This window comes from Prionailurus bengalensis, chromosome E2 (genome assembly GCF_016509475.1).
Source record: "Prionailurus bengalensis isolate Pbe53 chromosome E2, Fcat_Pben_1.1_paternal_pri, whole genome shotgun sequence".
Classification (NCBI taxonomy): Eukaryota; Metazoa; Chordata; class Mammalia; order Carnivora; family Felidae; genus Prionailurus; species Prionailurus bengalensis.
The window spans coordinates 18,286,496-18,309,961 of NC_057352.1; the positions used below are offsets into that span (position 1 = coordinate 18,286,496).

The 23,466-nt window shown below is 40.2% G+C and overlaps 1 long non-coding RNA gene across 1 annotated transcript; it reads right to left on the minus strand.

Annotated features, from left to right (window-relative positions):
• Positions 1 to 7,846: 7,846 nt before the first annotated feature.
• On the minus strand, positions 7,847 to 9,451 carry LOC122495079. The gene is made up of 3 exons (XR_006300330.1): positions 9,376 to 9,451; positions 8,233 to 8,343; positions 7,847 to 8,041 (listed from the first exon to the last, which is right to left on the minus strand). It is a non-coding gene; the product is annotated as an uncharacterized LOC122495079 (long non-coding RNA).
• Positions 9,452 to 23,466: the final 14,015 nt, after the last annotated feature.

The following is a 23,466-nucleotide window of genomic DNA, read 5'->3' on the forward strand; positions in this document are numbered from 1 at the left end:
TGCTGACTAACTGGGATGTAAATTAAAAAATAAATAAGTGAAATTTAAAAAATTAAAAAAAGAAAGTACTGGTTGTTAGGAGAACAAAAAGATAAATCACAGACTGGCAGAAAATATTTGCAAAACATATACCTGACGATGGACTTGTATCCAAAATATACAAAGAACTCTTAAAACTCAACCATAAGAAAACAAACAATCTACTTAAAAATAGACAAAAGTTATGAACAGATATCTCACTGAAGGAGATGTACAGGTGGCAAATAAGCACGAAAAGTTGCTAATACCATGTCATTAAGGAATTGCAAATTAAAACAATGAGATAACTCTACCCACCTATTAGAATGTCTAAAATCCATTTAAAAAAGTGGTACCAAATGCTTTCGAGGATGTGGAACAACAGGAATCTCATTCATTGCTGGTGGAATGCAGAATGATACAGCCACTTTGGAAGACGATCTGAAAAGATCGTCTGTATGACTACAAATATATAGCATTCTAGAAAAGGCAAAACTAGATCAATGGTTGCCAGGAGATCATGAGGTGGGGGATAGGGATGGAAAGGTGAGGCTCGGCATTTTTTTTTTTAAGTTTATTTATTTATTGTGTGTGAGAGAGAAAGAGAACGCAAGCGGGGTAGGGCAGAGAGAGAGAGGGAGAGCCAAGAATCCCAAGCAGGCCCCATGCCATCAGTGCACACCACTATGAGGTCATGACCTGAGCCAAAATCAAGAGTTGGATGCCTACCCAACTGAGCCACCCAGGCGCCCCGAGGCTTGGCATTTTTAGGAGCGTGAAACTATTTTGTGTGATACTGAAATGGTGGGTACATCACATTATGCATTTATAAAAAGCCACAGAACCGTACAATAGAGAGTGAGTCTTAATGTGAAGCATAGATTCTAGTTAATAATGTTTACTCTTGGTCATCAGTTGTAACAAAGGTACCATACTCCTGCAAGATGGTAATAATAATAAGGGAAAATATGTGTGGAGGGACAGGAAGTATATGGGAACTTTCCTTTCTTTTTGGGTAACTTTCTGTAAGCATAAAACTGCTCGTGAAAAATAAAATCTATTAAAAAAGAGAATTGGCTGAAAGTTGGAATATTATCTAATGAAACATCTATAACCATGACCTAATGATAACTAATCAGATACACCTTGACTGAAGCTATGGCATAAAAGGATTCTGTATGTTTTGGAAGAAAGGCTAAAACCAAATAAGAGATAACTACTACAGTTTCCCCTCCAACTCTAAAGAAATGCCACCCGGAAATTATTAGAAACATCCACTCAAGCTGCTTATGTGACCATCTCCCTGGCAGTCATTGATGAGCTTCTCACCACTCTCCTCCAGTCTCTGTGCTGTGGCTTTGTAATGTGTCAGCTTGACCAGGCTGAACGACCTGTATCTTGGAATTACCTTCTCTGTATGATTTCAATTAGGATGGACCCATAGAGAGTCTTGGGCAAGATTTGGTGGGCAGAAGTGAAGCAGCTGCCATTTTGCAGATCACACAGGTTGTCACTGGCTGGCTCTGCTGGGTCATCACGTTTGCACAGGGCAGCAGCCGGGCCAGCAATTGTTTCACCTTTTCCTGGATCTTCCTCCCAGCTTCTCAGCTCCTGGGCCAGGTGTGGGTTTATCTCCGTAATGAAGGATGGCAGCTGTTCCTGTGGACGTTCACACCACCAAGGGCAGAGGCCCCCTTGTCGAGTTTCTCCCCACTTTATGTCTGTCTTCCTTTCCTAACTGCCTGCCCTGTGCACTTCGAGTGCCAGCATCAGACCCTAAGGCCACAATGTTAGGGACTGCTTCATAACTCCAATTGCATAAGGTTAAATCCCAGTTCATCTGCCTATCTATCTATCCGTCCATCTATCCATCCCCCCAGTGGGTCAGCTTCTCTGATGGAACCCTGATACACTCTAAGCAGAGACTCTGGATGCCTGTGGAATTACTGTTACCTCAAGCTGTCGTTCACGGAGGAAGTTGCAGTGGCTTTCCTCTTCCTCTCTTACATAAGAAGAGGATGTTTTCGTCTCTACCCTCCAAAAGGCTGATACAAAAAGGTGAGATTGGCATCTTACAGAAGAAATATAAGTCCCCTCTGTACCCCTACTGTGTTCGGTCTGTTCAATATACTTGACAAAATAATTATCATCACCTGTATTCTGCTCCTGGTCCCTGTTTGACAAGCTTCAAGCTTTCACATTAGTGTCTGTAAATTGCTGCTGTATCACAAGGTGTTCAAAGACCAGCATTCTCCAGGGGCTTGTTAGAAATACAGAATCCCTTGCCCCTCCACTCCTGGACTTACTGTATCAAAACATGCATTAAATTTTTTTAATAAAAACATTTTTTAATGTTTATTTATTTTTGAGAGAGAGAGCGAGAGAGCGCACATGAGCTGGGGAGGGGCAGAGAGAGAAGGGTACAGAGGGTCCAAAGCAGGCTCTTTGCTGACAGCCGAGAGCCCGATGCGGGGCTCGAATCCATGAACTGTGAGATCATGACCTGAGCCAAAGTTGGACGCTTAACCAACCGAGCCACCCAGGCGCCCCCTAAACATGCATTTTGATCAAATCTATCAGTGATTTGTATGCATATTAAAGCTTAAGAAGTGTCATCTATAGGACACTACTTTTGGGGGATAAAACCTTCTTTAGTAGCATTAATACCCAGAGATGGGTTCTTATCATTTGCCTCTTGGACATAGTGTTTTAAAATTTGTGCTCAACATCTGGCACATTTTAGACTAGCCTGTCTCTAATTTCCTACTAACAATTGACCTTTTATGACCATGTCAACTGAAACATCAACTGGACCAGGTGAGAGACCCAGAAGGTGAGTCTTGGAAGATGAAGAGCTGGAAAGATTTGGCAGAAGTCACTAAGGACTACTACACGCCCAAACGCAACAACTCTACACCATCAAGTGTGTCCACATCCATTGAGTAAAAGTACAAAATACACATAGAATTTGCTTACGGCAACATGAGTTTGGTGGTTTCTTTCAGGGATGGAGGGAGGGAAGAAGAGAACAGAGGAGAAGGGGGAGGCATTTAATTTGTACATACAACATTTAATTTTCAAAAAGGAGATCCGGTGCAAGTATAGGAAAATGTTTACATCTGCCAAATGTGGATGTCACATGGAGGCTAGACTTGTTCTTCACAGTTTGTAGATTTGAAACACTTATTTAAATAAATTATGAAATTAAAAGTTAAAAAAAAAGTGGGAGGAACATTCTGGGTGTTGTGTAGATGGTGGATCAGAGGAGGAGACAGGCCAGGGCCGGTAACTGGGGCAGGTGATGACAGAGTTGAGGCTTAGCAGAGGGCTGGTGGGAGAGATGATTGGGCTGAGTGGGGGACACTTATCCTTAGGTTAAGACCTTTCCAGAGAGGAAGATAGTGTTCTCACTGGGGCATTACCTGTCAAGGCTCCCTCCTTCCCATCTCTGGGATTTTATTCCTGCTGTGCTCCCTACCTCCATCACCCTTCATTATCTTCAATGGCTACCTCCTCCTCAGTCTTTTAAGTCTTATCTCAGATGTGCCCTTCCATGCAAGCCTTCTCTGACTCCCCCTACCCCCGACCCCAGATTGGTTGGATTACCTCCTCTGGACTCTCACAGCTAAGCCTCTTTCTGGTTACGAATGTCCCCAAACCCAACTCAGTGTAGTGTTTTTCCTCCCAAATAAGAAATATCTTGGTTCCTGTGATTTAAAAGAGGTACTGCCTTGTCCTGGTTCAGGTGAGGTGTAATCCAGCAGCTCAAACACTGAAAGGCAATTATCATGAGCAAAAGTTCTGCAGTCTGACTCATTGGGTTTGAATCCTCATTCCACCACTCACAGGCTAAATGATCTAGGGCAAGTCTCTCAATCTCTGCAGCCTCAGTTTCTCATTTATGAATTTGGGACAGTAATAATATCTGTTTTTAGTGTTGTGGGGTTTAAATGAGACAACATGCATGGGCTCCTTGAACAGTGCCTGCAAACAGTTGACGGCTCAGCGACTATCATGATGTTATTGGGGACCCAGTTTCTGGCTCCTCTTCCTCGCGCTTGCTTCTTTTTTGGCTCCTCCTTCATCCTAGTAGCTTTAGCCTCTTCCACCTGGCTGCAGAACAGCTTACCCTGCACCAGCCGAGGTGGAGGAGAAAGATGTGGTCTTAGAAGGTAACATGGAAGAAGTGGGCTGCTTCTCTCTACCATAAGCTCCAGAAACCATTTATCCCATTTTCATTTGCTCAGGCAGGGTCACATGCCCACTGCTGAACCAGCCTGCAGCCAGAACATTGGCTCCTAAACCTTAGAATGACCATTACAGTGTAGTCCCCAGTACTTCTTTTTCTCCCACTTCTCCAGATCAGACAAGGGCAGCTCTGTGATTCCGGTTCCCAAGGCCAAAATTCCTTCTTTCTCTTACACCCATATCATGCATCAGCAATTCCTATTTGCCTTTAAAAATCATCAAGGCTTTTCCCTTTCTTCTTCTTCCCCATTCTGGCCTAATATTCTATCACCTCCCATCTGGAATATCACACGAGTCTCCCTGCCGTCACCTGTGCACCAAAGTCTCCTCCCCTCCAGAGTTAGAGAGAGACTATTAACACCTGAGTTGGCACAGGTCCCTTACCTTTCCAATGTCTGTTCATGTCACTCAGCGTAAAGTAAGTTCTCTTTGATCTTGCCTATGTTACCTCCCTGATTGCATCTCTAACCATTCCCTACGTTACTTCACTTCAGCTATACTGGCCTCCTTACTGTGTCTCAGAAATATCAGATGTGCCCCTCCCTCTAGGCCCTTGAACTAGTAGTTCCATCTGCCTGAGACTCTCGCCCCAGATACATGTCTGGTTCCCTCTCCTAAGTCCCGCAAGTCTTTGGTAAAAGTCAGATCCTAATTGGGGCATTACCTGCCTCTCTATTTCAAACTATAGCCCCTCCCCTATCTCTAATACTTCCAATCACCCTTACCATGCTTTATTTTTATTCCCCAGTACTCTTAATATTTTCTTAAGTTTATCATCTTTCACGCACCACCAGAATGGCACTGTAATAAATGAACAGTAGAACTTCACTGAATGAAAGAATAAATGAAAGAACAATTCACAGCCCCATCTGGTGGTTGGCCTGTCTTCTCCACTGGACTGCAGATGTCCTGAGGGCAGGGATGGGGTCTGTGTTGGTCACTGCTGTATCCCCAGCATCACCCAGGGCAGAGCCAGGCATGGAGAAGGTTGGAGGTCCTAAAGATAGGCAGCCGTATGTCTGCAAAGATTCCTGTGAGCAGATCTCTTGTCAGACTGAGGGTAAAGGACAAGTGTTGGATTTCCTCTTCAGGAGAGCTGGGATTGGGGCTCATCTTAGGGACCTTCATAAGCACCTACAAGGGTTCTTACAGGGAAGAGAGAACCCCACCTGCTTTGGAGAGTAGATGTGTGACATTACTGCCACAATGGCCTCCTTTTTGTTCCTTGAATCTCCAAGCTCATTCCAGCATTAAGGCTTTCTGATTGCCATTCCTACTCTGGGAACCCTGTTCTCACAGTTCTTGGAGCAGCTCTTACACTTAGGCTTCCGTGTCTCAGCTCAAAGAACATCTTAGAAAGACTTTCTGTGGCAAAGCCAGCTAGGTGTCTATTGGCTGTGCAGTCTAAGACTACATTTTCCAGAGACCCCTGCAACCAGGTGAGGCCATGAGATTAGCTATGTCCAATGGGCTGAGAGCAAGAGGTGTATGTCACCTAGCACCAAAGCTTTATTTGTTACTGAGGTATAATTGACAAAAATGTAACATATTTAAGGTATACAACATAGTTATTTGATGTATACACTGTGAAATTATTACCACAATCAATACATCCATTACCTCGCACCTATTTTTTTTTTTTTTTTGGTGAGAATGCTTAAGATCTACTCTCTTAGCACATCTTAAGTATACAATACAGTATTGTTCACCATAGCCACCATGTTATACATTAGATCCTAAGATCTTACTCATTTTATAACTGAGTGATGTATCTTTTTAACAGCCTGTCCCCATTTCCCCCAGCCTCCACCTGGCAACCATCATTCTACTTTCTGTTTCTGTCAGATTGGCTTTTTTAGATTTCATACATAAGTGATACCATACCTTTTGTCTTTCTCTTTCTTATTTTACTAGCATACTGCCCTCAAGGTCTATCCGTATTGTTGCAAATGGTAAGATTTCATATTTCTCATGGTTTAATAATATTTCTTTGTATATGTATTGGTATATCCTCTTTATTCCTCTGTCCATTGAAGGGCTATTTCCATATCTTGGATGTTGTGAATAAGGCTACAGTGATTACGGGAGTACAGATATCTCTGAGACAGTGATTTTTATCCTTTAGATATATTCCCAAGGAAGTGAGATGGCTGGATCATGTGGTACTTCTATTTTTAATATTTTGAGGAGCCTCCATATTATATTTTATAGTGGCTATACCAATTTACATTTCTACCCAAGAGTGTATAAGGATTCGCTTTTGGGCTAAGGATTTTAAGAAGCAAGTGGGGGTTCTCTAGTCTCTCATCTGCCTAGGTTCAGAAGACTCTAAGCACTTATGATGGTGGAATTACCAAGTGGAAGGAGCCTGGATCCCTAACTTAATATGTGGGCAACCAGAAATGCCCACTTTGGGAGGTTCTTTAAGTGTGAAGTAAGCTATTTTGTGAGCTACTGAAATGGTGGGGTTTATTTGTTACAGCCACTGGCATAACTCTAAACAATATACTCCTAGACCTCATTCTAGCTTAGTGTACCTCAAACTATTTGTGGTTGCAGAGTAGGACTCATTTTTTGATATCTCCAAAATGTCATGTACAGATAGATTCTTTTGGTCTATGTCCTGTCCAATAAGACAAGTCTGTTGATTCTATTGTTGGATGTCACGGCCATGTCAAATTTCTGTGAGTTTTGAACTGCTTACTGGAAATTTCTGCACTTAATCTTGTTGCAGACCATCAACAGAAGTGAACCACTAGTGGCACTGCTTTAGCTTATTGCCCTATTTGATTTTTCTCCTTATCATTTACCGCTCCCTGTAATTATCTTATTTACTTAGAGGTCTATTTGTTTATGGTTCTTCCCAGTAGAATGTAAGCTCCTTCAGAAAGGAGACTTATCTTGCTCTGTTGAATCTCCAGCTCCTAGTACAGTGCCTGATAAGTCATAGGTGCTGAGAAATTATTTGTTGAATAATGAATAAATGACAAGCTTTGGTGGTGAGGGGGGACACGAGGCCATCATAACTGTAACAGAAGCTCTCTACAATTGTAACTTGACCTGAATTCTTATCAGTTCACTGACAGCTGCTTGACTTCCTGGCTTTCTGGTAGACCACAAGTACCCAAGATTAGGTCAGGCCTCTTACAACCGTCCTCTCTAGGTTCACCCTACTAGAGATTAGACCGCACTGAACTATCACTCTCTGATGATATGTCTATCTTTACCTGATTTATAAGTTCTGAGAGGGGTGTGGTTGGATCTGAAGTGGTCACTGCTGTATCTCCAGAGTCAGGTTGCAGAGCTAAGGTCCTTGGCATGAACAGATTTATGACATGAATGCATGATGTGAGCAGGAGGGGAGACTTCCCTGGGGAAACAGTGGCATACCCTGCCTCCATGGCCCCCATCCCTTGGCAAGATCCCAGGGTTGGTCCTGAAGGTCCAGTGGGCTGCCCAACCTGCCCCTTTCTTGCCCCATCAACTACCTCAAGGTGCTGGCTCAGGCTGTCAACACTTGGCAACCAGACATTTTGGAACAGGTGTCCCATTTGGCCCAAATGGATACTTAGAGCCAAGGTATGTAACACTGTTATATATTTTTAGTGGTTTGCTGAAAAGGAGGTTAACGAGAAAATAAGTCCACCATGAGGAAAATCAAGATGGTGAATGTGATGATGCTTCCCAAGACAATCCCCAAGACTGCCATGTAGTAGACTTGCTGGGACGTCTCAGCTGCCAAGGCTCGGTTATTCCACTTGTTGCTGTGCCTTGTCTGATTAGAGGGGAGAGGCAGGACAGGAATAGTTGGCTTCAGTGGGTTATTGTAATGGGTGAGCTATGGGACTGTAAGGACCCAGGTGGGGATTTGAGCCCACAGGAGGGACAAAAGAAAGAATTTGAGTCAGGGTCAAGGCCAGGATGAAAAGGAAAGGAGGAGAGGATTAGCCTGATGCAGATTCCCACCTGGAGAGAGAAGATCAAGGCTACAATGCCTATGGGAAAACACAGGAGTAAGGCACAAATGGACAGGCACATGTGGTCTCTGGGGGGCTTGTCCTGCAAAATTTCAAACGCCTGTGGGGAGGGAGTGGGTTATGGCTCAGTATGGCTTCTGTACTGTGCTGTCCCCTCTGACTCCTTTTCAAGATATTTGGCTGTATAGATTCTTATTTGATTTCCTTAAAAACTCTTACCAACCCCTTCTAACTCCTACCATGTGCCCTCTAATCTGTTCTTATTCCAATACCTCCTTCTACCTGGATCTCCCAGCATCCCTCCACCCCTATGCTCTATAGTCCCTGCCTATTCCCTGTCTCCTATAACCTCTCCCTGTCTTCTATAACTGCCTTCAGGTCCCTACAGCATATCTCACTTGGCCCCTAACACCACCCCCACAAAACCCCTTACTGACTCTGATGACTGTCACTTGTCCTCCGTGAAACCTCAACTGAGTCGTTAACAAACTCTGTTCCTATAACACCCTCATGGTCCTCCCAAAGCAGCCTTCTTTTTGCCCCTATAAAACACCCTAATAAGAAGACCCCTACTGAACACTTGAACACTCTCACTTTCCATCTGTGAAACCTCCTTTGTTCCCTTATAAAACTCTTACCCTATAAAACTGTGAATGTCTCCAATAGCTCTCTCCTTATCCCACTTGTAATATCCCTCACTTTGTCCCCATGAACCTGTCGTGGTCCTGTTATGAGCCTTACTGTTCGCCCATAAACTTCTCTCTTCCCCTTCCCCCCACCCATTACCTCTCTGTTGGCTCCTCTTAAGACCTTCTTTGACCAACTCTAAACTCTAAGTCCTCTCCCTGTCATAGTCTCATAGCCTCTTTTTGTCCTCTTATAAAGGCCTGCCCTTTCTCCCTCTACCACCTTCTCTCCACCTCTGAAACCAGAGTCCTGACCGTCTGAACCTCTCCTTCCTCCACTCATAGCAGCCTCCCTGTTCTCCTAAACCGGTGTTCCCTCTAGATAGTTCTCTTCTTATAACACCCCCTCTGCCCCCTGAAACCCTTCTTGCCCCCTCATTCTGCCGCTACCCATGCTTTCTCCCACCCTATCCCCCCGTAAATTCCCTCCCTGCCCCTTCAAACACCTCCCATCAGGGTATCTGGATCTGGGTACAAGGAGGCTCTCCCTCACTCCAACCCGCCATGGGTTACCGTGGAGACCATGCTGGACCAGCCTCCTAGCTTGCCTTTCTATTACTATTGGCTGATTGGAGGTTGTCTGTGATAGGGTGGGGAATCCAATACTCATGTGGCTACTGATTGGTCTGAAGGAGTGCAAGCTCTTCCTACTCTCTTAGGTGATTGGTCAATTCTGGGAGTTGCTTTTTATTACAGTTTAGTTTTGAAGGTGATTTATATATTTTGGATAGAAGTCCTTTCTCAGGTATGTGATTCGCAAATGTTTTCTCTGGGTGTGTAGATTATCTTTTTTGTTTTCCAACAATGTCATTTGGAGAGCAAAGTTTTTAATTTATATTAAGCCCAAATTATTTTTTAATTTTATTTTATGACGTCCTTTTGGTGTCATGTCTAAGAATCTCTTCTTAATACAGTGTCAGGAAGATTTTCTCCTATGTTTTCTTCTAAGTGTGTGATAGACTTACATTTTACATTTAGATCTATGATCCATATTGAGTTCATTATTTTATAAGAGGTGAGGTTTTAGATGAGATGGTGATGATGATGATTTTCATTTGGTTTTTCAATTAATTAACACCATAAAAAAACCTGTTCGTTCTCTGATAAGTTGCACTGGCCTTCGTTTGAAAGTAAATTGTTTGTAATTAGCACCATTAAAAAAAAAAAAACCAACCTGTTTGTTCTCTGGTAAGTTGCATTGGCCTTCGTTTGAAAATAAATTGGATATATATATCTGTATATATCCAGAAAGATATATATATCCATCCAATTTATTTTCAAACGAAGTCCATATATATGTATATATGGGTCTCTTTCTGGACTTTTTATTCTGTTCTGTTGATCAGTGTGTCCGTTCCTTTGCAAATACCATGTTCTCTTATAATGTAGCTTTATAGTGATTCTAAAAATTGAATGAGTATTCCAACTTCATTCTTCTTTCACAGAATTATTTTGACTCTGCTTGTATAGATCTACAAATCTTGTTGGTCTTTTAATAGGAATTGCATTAGAATTTCAGATCAATTTTAGGAGAGACATTGAGCCTCCATTTCACTGTAATTGGAAGCCTCTCCATTTATTTAGTTTTTTTTTCTTTCTTTTTTTCAGCAGCTGCAGTTTAAACACATGGCTGATACACATAATAGTTTAGATTTATGCCTAACTACTTGCTTTGCGGGGCTATTGAAAATGGTATTATGATTATCATTGTTTGCTAGCTGTTATTTATTTTTATTTACTATTTTGATGGAACTATAATTAACGTAGTGTTATATTAGTTTCAGGTGTACAATGTAATGATTCAACAATTCTATGTATTACTTAGTGCTCATCAAGATAAGTGTATTCTTAATCCCCTTTATTTATTTAAATTTATTTATTTATTTTGAGAGAGAGAGAGAGAGAGAGAGAGAGAGAGAGAGAGAGAATCCCAAACAGGCTCTGTACTATACAGAGCCTGATGTGGGGCTTGAACTCATGAACTACAAGATCATGACCTAAGCGGAAGTTGGACACTTAACCAAATGAGCCACCCAGGCACTTCTCTATTTGTGTAAATAAATTTGATTTCTGATTGTTCATTGCTAGCATAAGGAAGCACATTAGATTTTTATGTGTTGATATTGCAATCTGTGATCTTGATAAACCCATTTTTATCAACTGTAAGAGGATTTTTTTGTTTTTTGTTTTCTGAGTTTTTTGTAAATTCTTTGGGGTTTTCTATACAGACAATCATGTCATTTACAAATAAGGGTAGTTTTATTTATTCCCTTAAATCCCTATGACATTTCTTTCTTTTTCTGACTTATTGTGCATATTAGGACTTCCAGTCTGATGTGGAATAGGAATAGGAATAGGAGAGATGTGGAATAGGACATTCTTGCCTTGTTGCAAATTTTAGAGAGAAAACTTTTCCCTTCATTGTTATGTATTACTTTAGATAGGTTTTCTGTAGATGCCCTTTATCAAGATGAAGAAGTTCCTTGTTAGTCCTGGTGTGCTGAATTTTTATGGTGAATTAATGTTGAATATTTCCAAATGACTTTTCTGTATCAGTTAATAACATGGTTTTCCTTCTTTAGATGGTTAATATAGTGGATTGCATTGACTGATTTTCTAATATTGAACCAGCTTTGCATTCTTGGGAGAAACCCCAGTTGGTGATGGTGTATTTTTTTAAGTTTATTTATTTATTTTTGAGATGGTGTGGGGGGGGGGTGGTGGGGGAGCAGAAAAAGAGGAAGAGATAGAATCCTGAGCAGGCTCCACGCTGTTAGCGCTGAACCCGACATGGGCTCAATCTCACAAACCATGAGATCATGACCTGAGCCAAAATCAAGAGTTGGATGTTCAGCTGACTGAGCCACCCAGGCACCCCAGCAATGGTGTATTCTATTTATATACTTCTGGTTTTGGATTTCTAATACTTTATTGAGAATATTTCTGTCTATATTCATGAGAGATATTGGTCTATAGCGTTGTATACACAATCTGCCTTAAGATAATGCTGGCCTCATAAAACATATTGGGAAATATTCTCCCCTCTTCTGTTTTCTGGAAGAAATTGTGTGGAAATGGTGTTTTTTTGTTTTTTGTTTTTTTTTTGGTATAATGACCAACGAAACCATCTGGGTCTGGAGATTAATTTTTCAGAAGATTTTTAGTTTCAAAATCTTTAATAGATTTCTTTAATAGATACAAATAGATACAATTTCTTTACTAGATACAAAACTACTTAATTTCTTTTTCTTGATTAGTTTTGAGTTTTTGTTTCTGAAGGATGGGCCAATTTTTACCTTAGTGGTAGAATTTATGTGTAAAGACTTGTTTGTAGTTGTCCTTTATTTTCCCTTTAGTGTCTCAGGCACATGTAGTGGTATTCTGTCCCTCATTTTTGATATTGGTCATTGTGTCTTCTGTCTTATTTTGTCAGTCTTACAAGAGGTTTATCAATCAGTCATTTTCAAGAACCAGCTGTTGGTTTCATTGATTTTCACCATGGTTTCATTGTTTTTCCCTGTTCAATTTCATTGATTTTTACTCTTATCTCTTCTGGTTTTCTTTGGGAGGGGGTGTTTATTTTGCTCTTATCTTCTAGTGTCTTAGGTTGGAAGCTTAGATCGTTAATTTGAGACATTTCTTATTTTCTAACATAAGCATTTGAGGTTGTACATCTTCTAAGCACTGCTTTAGCTGCACTCCAAATATTTTGATACCTTATATACTTCAATTTTGGTCTGAAATGTTTTAGAAAACATTTTCTAATTGCCCATGACCCATGAATTACCCATGGGGAAATTGCATGTTTTTTTCCCCAAGAATTGGGAGATTTTCATGTCATCTGTCTGCTATTGATCCTTGCTTTACTTTTATTATGGCCAACACATCAGCTTTATATTTCTATTTAACAAATCACCATACACTCAGTGACTTAAGACAATAGCGATTTATTATCACACCGTTCTGTAGGTAAGAAATCCAGAAACTGTATGCCTGAGTTGTCAGGATTTCACCAGGTTGAAATGAATATGTCTACTGAAATGTGTCCTCATGTGGAGCTCTGTTCTCATGCTCTTCCAAGCTCGTGTGGTTGTGGCAGAATTCAGTTCTTTGTGGTTTGGGAACTGAGGGCATTCTCTTTTCCTTGCTGGCTATCAGCTAATATCTATTCTCGGTTCCTAAAATCTATGTGCATACTTTGCTTTGTGGTCCTGTTCATCTCAGAGCTATCAAGGGAGAATCTCCCTCCATCAAAGTCCCTCTCACACTTTGAGTCTCTGACTTCCTCTGTCTCTGACCTCTAGGCCCAGATATAAAGGCCTCATGAATTTAGGTTAGGTCCACCTAGGTAATGTCCCTTTCTTAGAGTCAGCTGTGCCACATACCTAACCTAGTCACAGGAGAGATATGCCATCATATTGACAGTCACAGATTATATAGGATAATACCTCAGAGTGGGCAGGAATATTGGTATGGGGGCATATTAGAATTCTTTTTTTTTTTTTCAACGTTTATTTATTTTTGGGACAGAGAGAGACAGAGCATGAACGGGGGAGGGGCAGAGAGAATGGGAGACACAGAATCGGAAACAGGCTCCAGGCTCCAAGCCATCAGCCCAGAGCCTGACGTGGGGCTCGAACTCACGGACTGCGAGATCGTGACCTGGTTGAAGTCGGACGCTTAACCGACTGCGCCACCCAGGCGCCCCTAGAATTCTTGAAGCACAGTCAGATAATATGACTCCATGTGGTTTGCTTTGTGTGGTTTCATATGCTTTTTATAATTTTAATTCTTAGAGATTTGTTAAGTTTGTTTAATGAGAAAGGATAGTTTCTATATTGATGAGGTCCCATATGTACTTGAAAAGAATATGTATCTGCCTTCTTTGGCTAGAGTGTTGTATAAATGACAGTTAGATACAGATGGTTGATAGTATTCAATTTTTCTACATCTTTGCTAATTTTCTGTTTACTTGTCCTACTAGTTATTGAGAGAGGAATGTGAAGTCTTCAACTATAATAGTGGATTTGTTTATTTCTCCCTTTGTTTTATTTATCAGGTTTAACATGTATTTTGAAGTTCTGTTGTCAGTGCTCATACATTTAGGATTCTTATGTCTTCCTGTTGAATTGTCTCTTTTATCATTATTTAATGTGTTTCTTTATCCTTTTTAATTATCCTTGCTTTGACATCTACTCTGTCTGATGTTATTATAATCACCCATCTTTGTTTTGGTAGTGTTTTTTAAAATTAATTTTTTTAATGAGAGAGAGAGAGAAAGAGAGAGAGAGAGAGAGGAGCACGCACAAGTGGGGGAGGGGCAGAGAGAAGAAGAGACAGAATCCCAAGCAGGCTGTGCACCGTCAGCACAGAAGCCTGATGTGGGGCTTGAACCCATGAACTGTGAGATCATGACCTGAGCTGAGACCAAGAGTTGGACACCCAAGTGACAGTGCCACCCCAAGCACCCTTATTTGGTAGTGTTTTCATGTCTTTCCCCCAACATTCTTTACTTTATTATCCTACATACATCATTATATTTAATGTGGGTTTCTTATAGACAGTATATAGGTGGGTCTTGTTTTTTAATTTTAATACATTCTGAAAATCTCTATATTATAACTTTTGCATTTAATGTGATGATTGGTATATTTGGCCTCAATTCTGCCTTTTTATTATTTGTTCTCTATTTGTTTCTCTGTTTTTCGTTTTCTTTCATTTTTTCTTTTCATTTTCCTTTTTCTTTCCTGCTTCTTTTTGGATTTCTTGAATATTATTTTAGTACTCCATTTAAGTTATCTCTTGTGATTTTTGAGGATATATCTTTGCAAATTTTGCTAGTTGTTGCTGTAGAGATGACCATAAAGGTAATTAAAGTTTTCATGGTCTACCTAGAATATTTTACAATTTCTATTTTTTTTTCAACGTTTATTTATTTTTGGGACAGAGAGAGACAGAGCATGAACGGGCGAGGGGCAGAGAGAGAGGGAGACACAGAATCGGAAACAGGCTCCAGGCTCTGAGCCATCAGCCCAGAGCCCGACGCGGGGCTCGAACTCACAGACCGCGAGATCGTGACCTGGCTGAAGTCGGACGCTCAACCGACTGCGCCACCCAGGCGCCCCTACAATTTCAAGTGGAATATAGCAACCTGCCACAATATTAATCCCTCCACCTTGCCCCCTTTATATTTTAGTTTCTGTATGTATTACATCTACACACATTGAAAAATCTCATCACTGTTACCATTTTTGCTCTCAACTGTCACATATATTTTCAAGAACCAAAAGAAGAATAATATTTCATGTTTTCCCAGATCTTGACCAATTTATATTGCTTCTACTTCTTCCTGATACTCCAAGTTTTCCTCTAGTATCATTTCCCTCTTCAAGAATTAACTTTAGCATTTATTTTAAAGTAGGTCTGTGACAATGTATTCTGCTAGTTTCCTCTTACCTTCATTCCTGAAGAACATTTTCACCAGTTTTGGAATTCTGGGTTGACAGTTCTTTTCTCCCAGCAGTTAAAAATATTGTTCCCCTTCCTTTCGGCAGTCAAGATTTCTAGTAAGACCTTCACAGTCTTTTGAATTTTTGTTTCTTTTTAGGCATGTGTAATTTTTTCCTTGGATGTGTTCATAACTTTTTCTTTGCCTCTGGTTTTAAGCTGTTTGAGTAATATGGTCTGACCATGGATCTTTGAGTAGATGATTTTTTTTTTTGAGGGTCATTGAGCTTTTTGAATGTGTAAATTTAAGCCTTTTGCCAAATTGGGATGTATTTGATCATCCTTTCCTTCTTTGTAAAAACTTTTTTTGAAGATACTATATAAAGTTCCCTTCTGGGACTCTCATGGTATGCACATTAAATCTTTTAGTACTGTTTGCTTCCAGTTCCCTGCGGTTCCGTTAATTTTTGTTTCAATTTTTTTTCTCTCTCTATTGTTCAAATTGTGTGATTTCTATTTTCAAATTCGCTCTTCAAATCAACTATTTCCTCTGTCATCTCCATTATTCTATGTAGCCCCTACATTGAGTGTTTTTATTTCATTATTATGTTTTTCAGTTCTATAATTTCCATCTGATTCTTCTTTTTATTTAGAAATAAACTTTTAGGGGCGCCTGGGTGGCGCAGTCGGTTGAGTGTCCGACTTCAGCCAGGTCACGATCTCGCGGTCGGTGAGTTCGAGCCCCGCGTCAGGCTCTGGGCTGATGGCTCGGAGCCTGGAGCCTGTTTCTGGTTCTGTGTCTCCCTCTCTCTCTGCCCCTCCCCCGTTCATGCTCTGTCTCTCTCTGTCCCAAAAATAAATAAAAACGTTAAAATAAATAAATAAATAAATAAATAAATAAATAAACTTTTATTTATTTTAAAAATTTCTTTTTTTTAAATATAATTTATTGTCAAGTTAGCTAACATACAGTGTATGCATTGTGCTCTTGGGTTTGGGTGTAGATTCCATGATTCATCACTTATATACAACACTCAGTGCTCATCCCAAGAAGTGCCCTCCTCAATGCCCATCACCCATCTTCTCCTCCCCCCTGCTCCCCCATCAACCTTCAGTTCTCTATATTTAAGAGTCTCTTATGGTTTGCCTCCCTCTCTGTTTGAAATTATTTTTCCCTCTTCCCCTCCCCCATGGTCTTCTGTTAAGTTTCTCAAATTCCACATGTGAGTGAAAACATAGGATATCTATCTTTCTCTGACTGACTTATTTCACTTAGCATAATACCCTCCAGTTCCATCCATGTTGTTACAAATGGCAAGATTTCATTCTTTCTCATTGGCAAGTAGTATTCCATTGTATATATAAACCAAATCTTCTTTATCCATTCATTAGTCTATGGATATTTGGGCTCTTTACATAATTGGGCTATTATTGATAGCAGTGCTGTAAATATTGGGGTACATGTGCCCATATGAATCAGCACTCCTGTATCCTTTGAATAAATTCCTAGTAGTGCTATTGCTGGGTCATAGGTTAGTTCTATTTTTAATTTTTTGAGGAACCTCCACACTGTTTTCCAGAGTGGCTGCACCAGCTTGCATTCCCACCAACAGTGCAAGAGGGTTCCCCTTTCTCCACTTCCTTGTCAACATCTGTTGTTCCCTGAGTTGTTCATTTTAGCCACTCTGACCGGTGTGAGGTGGTATCTCAATGTGGTTTTGATTTGTATTTCCCTGATGATGAGTATGTTGGGCATCTTTTCATGTGTCTGTTGGCCATCTGGATGTCTTCTTTGGAAAAGTGTCTATTCATGTCTTTTGCCCATTTTTTCACTGGATTATTTGTTTATTCAGGTGTTGAATTTGGTAAGTTCTTTGTAGATTTTGGATACTAACCCTTTATCTGATATATCATTTGCAAATATATTCTCCCATTTTGTCAGTTGCCTTTTAGTTTTGTTGATCGTTTCCATTGCTGTGCAGAAGATTTTTATCTTGATAAAGTCCCAATAATTAATTTTTGCTTTTATTTCCCTTGCCTTCAGAGACGTGTCAAGTAAGAAGTTGCTGCAGCTGAGGGCAAAGAGGTTGTTGCCTGTTTTCTCCTCTAGGGTCTTGATGGTTTCCTGTCTCTCATTTAGGTGTTTCATCCATTTTGAGTTTATTTTTGTGTATGGTGTAAGAAAGTGGTTCAGTTTCATTCTTCTGCATGTTGCTGTCCAGTTTTTCCAGCACCATTTGCTAAAGAGACTCTTTTTTTTCCATTGGATACTCTTTCATGCTTTGTTGAAGATTAGTTGGCCATACTTTTGTGAGTCCAATTCTGGGTTCTCTATCCTATTCCATTGGTCAATGTATCTGTTTTTGTGCCAATGATGATTACAGCTTTGTAGTAAAGTCCGGGATTGTGATGCCTCCTGCTTTGGTTTTCTTTTTCAACATTACTTTGGCTATTCAGAGTCTTTTTTGGTTCCATACAAATTTTAGGAATATTTGTTCTAGCTCTGAGAAGAATGCTAGTGCAGTTTTGATTGGGATTGCATTGAATGTGTAGATTGCTTTGGGAAGTATTGACATTTTAACAATATTTGTTCTTCCAATCCATGGGCATGGAATGTTTATCCATTTCTTTGTGTCTTCTTCAATTTCTTTCATAAGTTGTCTAATGGTTTCCAGTGTATAGATCTTTTACCTCTTTGGTTAGGTTTATTCCTAGGTATCCTATGGTTCTTGGTGAAATTGTAAATAGGATTGATTTTTTGATTTCTTTTTCTGTTTTGCTTCATTTTTGGTGTATAGAAATGTGACCAATTTCTGTACATTGATTTTATATCCTGTGACTTTGCTGAATTCATGTATCAGTTCTAGCAGTTTTTTAGTGGAATCTTTTGGGTTTTCCCTGTAGAGTATCATGTCATCTGCAAAAAGTGAAAGTTTGACTTCTTCTTTGCCAATTTGGATGCCTTTTATTTCATTTTATTGTCTGATTGCTGAGGCTAGGACTTCCAACACTATATTAAACAGCAGTGGTGAGAGTGGACATCCCTGTCATGTTCCTGATCTCATGGGGAAAGCTCTAAGTTTTCCTCCATTGAGGATTATATAGCTGTGGGCCTTTCATATATGGCTTTTATAATGTTAAGGTATGTTCCTTCTATTCTGACTTTCTTGTGAGGGTTTTTATTAAGAAAGGATGCTGTATTTTGTCAAATGCTTTTTCTGCATCTATTGAAAGGATCATATAGTTCTAATCCTTTCTTCTATTAATGTGATGTATCACATTGATTGATTAGTGAATACTGAACCAGCCTGGAGCCCAGGAATGAATCCCACTTGATCATGGTGAATAATGCTTTTAATTATACTGTTGAATTCGATTTGCGAGTATCTTGTTGAGAATTTTTGCATCTGTATTCATTAGGGATATTGGCCTGTAATTCTCCTTTTTAGTGGGGTCTCTGTCTGGTTTGGGAATCAAGGTAATACTGGCTTTATAGAATGAGTCTAGAAGCTTTCCTTCCATTTCTATTTTTTAGAACAGCTTGAGAAGAATAGGTATTAACTTTGCTTTAAATGTCTGGTAGAATTCCCATTGGAAGCCATCTGGCCCAGGACTCTTATTTGCTGAGAGATTTTTGATAACTGATTCAATTTCTTTCCTGGTTATGGATCTGCTCAGATTTTCTATCTTTTCCAATTTGAGTTTTGGTAGTGTGTGGGTGTCTAGCAATTTGCCCATTTCTTCCACATTGTCCAGTTTGTTGGCATGTAATTTTTAATAGTATTGTCTTGTAATTGTTTGTATTTCTGTGGTGTTGGTTGTGATCTCTTCTCTTTCTTTTGTGATTTTATCTGTTTGGGTTCTCTCTCTTTTCTTTTTGAGAAGTCTGGCTAGGGGGCTATCAATTTTGTTTATTTTTTCAAAAAAACAGCTCTTAGATTCATTGATCTGTTCTACTGGTTTTTCTTTTTATTCTGTATTGTTTTTTCCTGCTCTATTCTTTATTATTTCTCTTCTTCTGCTAGATTTGGGATTTCTTTGTTGCTCTGCTTCTAGTTCCTTTAGATGTGAGGTTAGGTTCTATATTGGAATTTTTCTTGTTTCTTGAGATAGGCCTGGATTGCAATGTATTTTCCTCTTAGTACTGCCTTTGCTGCATCCCAAAGTGTTTGGATTGTCATGTTTTCATTTTAATTTGCTTCCATATATTTTTAAATTTCTTCTTATATGCCTATTTGACCCATTATTTCTTTAGCAGGATGTTCTTTAACCCCCATGCCTTTGGAGGCTTTCCAAATTTTTTCTTGTTGTTGATTTCAAGTTTCATAGCGTTGTGATCTGAAAATATGCGTGGTATGATCTCAATCCTTTTATATTTATTTAGGCCTGTTTTGTGACCCAGTATGTGATCTATTTTGGAGAATGTTCCATGCACTTGAGAAGAATGTGTATTCTGCTTTTGGATGAAGAGTCCTGAATATATCTGTCAAGTCCATCTGGTCCAGTGTATCATTCAAAGCCATTGTTTCTTTATTGATTTTCTGCCTAGATGATCTGTCCATTGTTGTAAGTAGAGAATTAAAGTCACCTACAATTACTGTATTATTATCAATAAGATTGCTTATGTTTGTAACTAATTTTATACTTGGGTGTTTCATGTTGGGGACATAAACATTTACAATTATTAGCTCTTCTTGATGGATAGGCACCTTAATTATTATATAATGCCCTTCTTTATCTCTTGTTGCAGTCTTTAAAATCTAGTTTGTCTGATATAAGTATGGCTACTCCAGCTTTCCTTTGACTTCCAGTAGCATGATAGATGGTTTTCCATCTCCACACTTTCAATCTGCAGGTGTCCTCAGGTCTAAAATGAGTCTCTTGTAAACAGCATATAGATAGATCTTGTGTTTTTTTTTTAATCCATTCTGATACCCTATGTCTTTTGGTTGGGGCATTTAGTCCATTTACAGAGTGATTATTGAAAGATATGGATTTAGCATCATTGTATTATCTGTAGGTTTCATGATTGTGGTGATATCTCTGGTCCTTTGTAGTCTTTGAAACATTCCACTCACAGAGTGCCCCTTAGGACTTCCTGCAGGACTAGTTTTAATCATCATGAACTCCTTCAGGTTTTGTTTGTTTGTCTGGGAAAGCCTTTATCTCTCCTTCTATTCTGAATGACAGCCTTGCTGGGTAAATGATTCTTGGCTGCATATTTTTCCTATTCAGCACATTGAATATTTCCTGTCACTCCCTTCTGGCCTGCAAAGTTTCAGTGAACAGGTCTGCTACAACCCTTATGTGTCTACCCTTATAGGTTAAAGCCCATTTGTCCCTAGCTACTTTCAGAATTCTCTCTTTATCTTTGTATTGTGCCAGTTTCACTATGATATGCCATGGTGTTGACCTGTTCCTGTTGATTCTGAGGGGAATTCTCTGTGCCTCCTGGACTTGGACGTCTGCTTCCTTCCCCAGATTAGGGAAGTTCTCAGCTATAATTTTTTTCAAGTAAACCTTCTGCCCCTTTCTTTCTCTCTTCTTTTGGACCTCCTATGATACAGATATTATTATGTTTCATTGAATCACTTAGATCTCTAATTCTCCCCTCGTGGTCTAGTATTTTCTTATCTCTCTTTTTCTTAGCTTCATCATTTCCCATAATTTTATCATGTATTTCACTTATTCTCCCATCCTTGCTGTCACTGCATCTAGTTTATTTTGCATCTCATTTACAGCATTTCTTAATTAATTGTACTTAATTAATTGTGCAGAGGTCCTTGATCTCTGCAGCTATAGATTCTCTGCTGCCTTCTATGCTTTTTTTCAAGCCCAGCTCTTAGTCTTATGACTATTATTCTAAATTCTTATTCACATATATTGTTTATATCTGTTTTGAGAAAGTCTCTGGCTGTCATTTCTTCCTGCAATTTCTTTTTTTTTTTAATTTTTTTAACCTTTATTTATTTTTGAGACAGAGAGAGACAGAGCATAAACGGAGGAGGGTCAGAGAGAGGGAGACACAGACTCTGAAACAGGCTCCAAGCTCTGAGCTGTCAGCACAGAGCCTGACGTGGGGCTCGAACTCGCGGATTGCGAGATCACGACCTGAGCCAAAGTCGGACGCTTAACCAACTGAGCCACCCAGACGCCCCTCTTCCTGCAATTTCTTTTGAGGAGAATTCTTCTGTTTCATCATTTTGGCTAGTTTTGTCTTTTATGTGTCCTGCACCTGCTAGTACTACTGTATTCAAAAGGGGTCATATGCTGTCCAGGGCCTGGCCCTTCAGGAGGTGTTTTGGAGTGTCCTGTGTGCTCCCTGTTGTTGTGACTCTGGTTGCTTTATCTCCCTACTCGTAGTGATGGTTTGGACTTCCCACCAGGTGTGCTTTGATTTGTTCATTGAAGTAACCCTGGAAAAAATTTAAAAGGGGGGTAGTGGTGGAAGAAGCCTTATCCCATACAAAGAGAGAAATGACAGGGGCAGGGAAAAAGAAAAGAAAAAAATTGACCAGGCAGAGAATCAGAGAAACTATACGGCTTAATCTAGAGAGAGAGAGAGAGAAAGAGAGAGAGTGAGTGAGAGAGAGGGGAAAATAAAGAAGGAGATACAGAAGAGGTGTAAGAAGAATAGATTAAAAATGCCTGCTTAAACAAACCAACAATCAGAATAGAGAAGGGAAGAAATAAGAAGAAAAGAAAAAAAATATATATAATAAGAATTGACCAAGAATCAAATCAGAAAATGCAAAACCACTGGACCAATGTCCAGTGGTGCCTTGGAACAAGTGGCTGTGCTGGTCTGGAGGAGGAGCCCTCTGGTTCAGTGTCAATCTTGCTCTGGTAGATATGCAGTTACCAGGCACAGAGGGGTGGGGTTTGGTGTAAGCAGGTCCGGTCTCCACTGGGGCAGCTGTCCTGTTCTCTGAAGCCCATCATGTTGGTGATGGGGAGAAAAATGGCAACACCCCTGTCTCTCCTCCCTGGACCATGTGTCCCAAACCACACTGTTAAGGCTGTCCTCACAGTGCCAGGGATGTGAGCAGACCAGTTTGTTCCACTCCACAGTCTCCCATGCCTCCCAGGCACTGGGCTGGGATTCAAATCCCTATGTCTTAAAGGATTCCACTCTGCATGACCTGGTTCTGGGGTAATGCCACTCTGTCCAGCCAACAGAGGGCCTCTGGCTGGCACCTGCAGGTCTTTTGTCCTTGGAGCTGCAATATACCTTCTTCTTACAGTGCTCGAGAGAGGGGACTGCTCTTCCAATTCGCCTCTGAGCTAGCTACCGAGCCGGAGCTGGCTCCCCCACCCTCCACCCAGGGTAATGAGGTCTGGAGAAAGTCATGCCAACCCTGGATCATCACTCCTAAGGCTGTTTGCAAGTTAGAAACTGACTCTGTTTTTTCCATTCCCCAGACCTTGGTCCAGAGAGGTTTTTCTCTTGTCCAAATACAATTCCACACTTCCACAGCCTCTCTTTCTCTTCCTTTTGTCTCTCCACAGAAGGGGATCCCTCCCCTCTGTGCCTACACTGCCCAAGCTGTCCCTGTGGGCCTCTGGATATGTTTCTGTCACTCTGTAGCCTGGATTCCTGGAATTCCAAGTCTTCTGGCCTCAATACTGCTGTATTTGAGATGAGGGAACTTCGGGACCCCCTACTTCTCCACCATACTGACTCCCTATCTGATTCTTCTTTAAATCAGGATATTCAGCTTCTATTTCTGACAAAAATTCCTGGAACTGACAACAGTGAATGAAGTTTATTGTTGATACTATTGGCTTAATAGGAAACATCATAGATTTCCACAGCCTCTGGCCCACCTGGAAAGCCATATGTGGAGGTTTTTTTCCCAATAAATATATGTCCAGTACTGTAAATGCATTTTCTCTTCCTTATGATTTTCTTAACATTTTTTCTCTAGCTTACTTTATTGTAAGAATACAATATGTGCTGCTTATAACATACAAAATACATGTTAATTGACTGCTTAAATTCTTGGTAAGGCTTCTGGTCCATAGTAGGCTATTAGTAGTTAAGTTTTTGGGGAGTCAAAAATTATAGGTGGATTTTCACCTGCATGGGG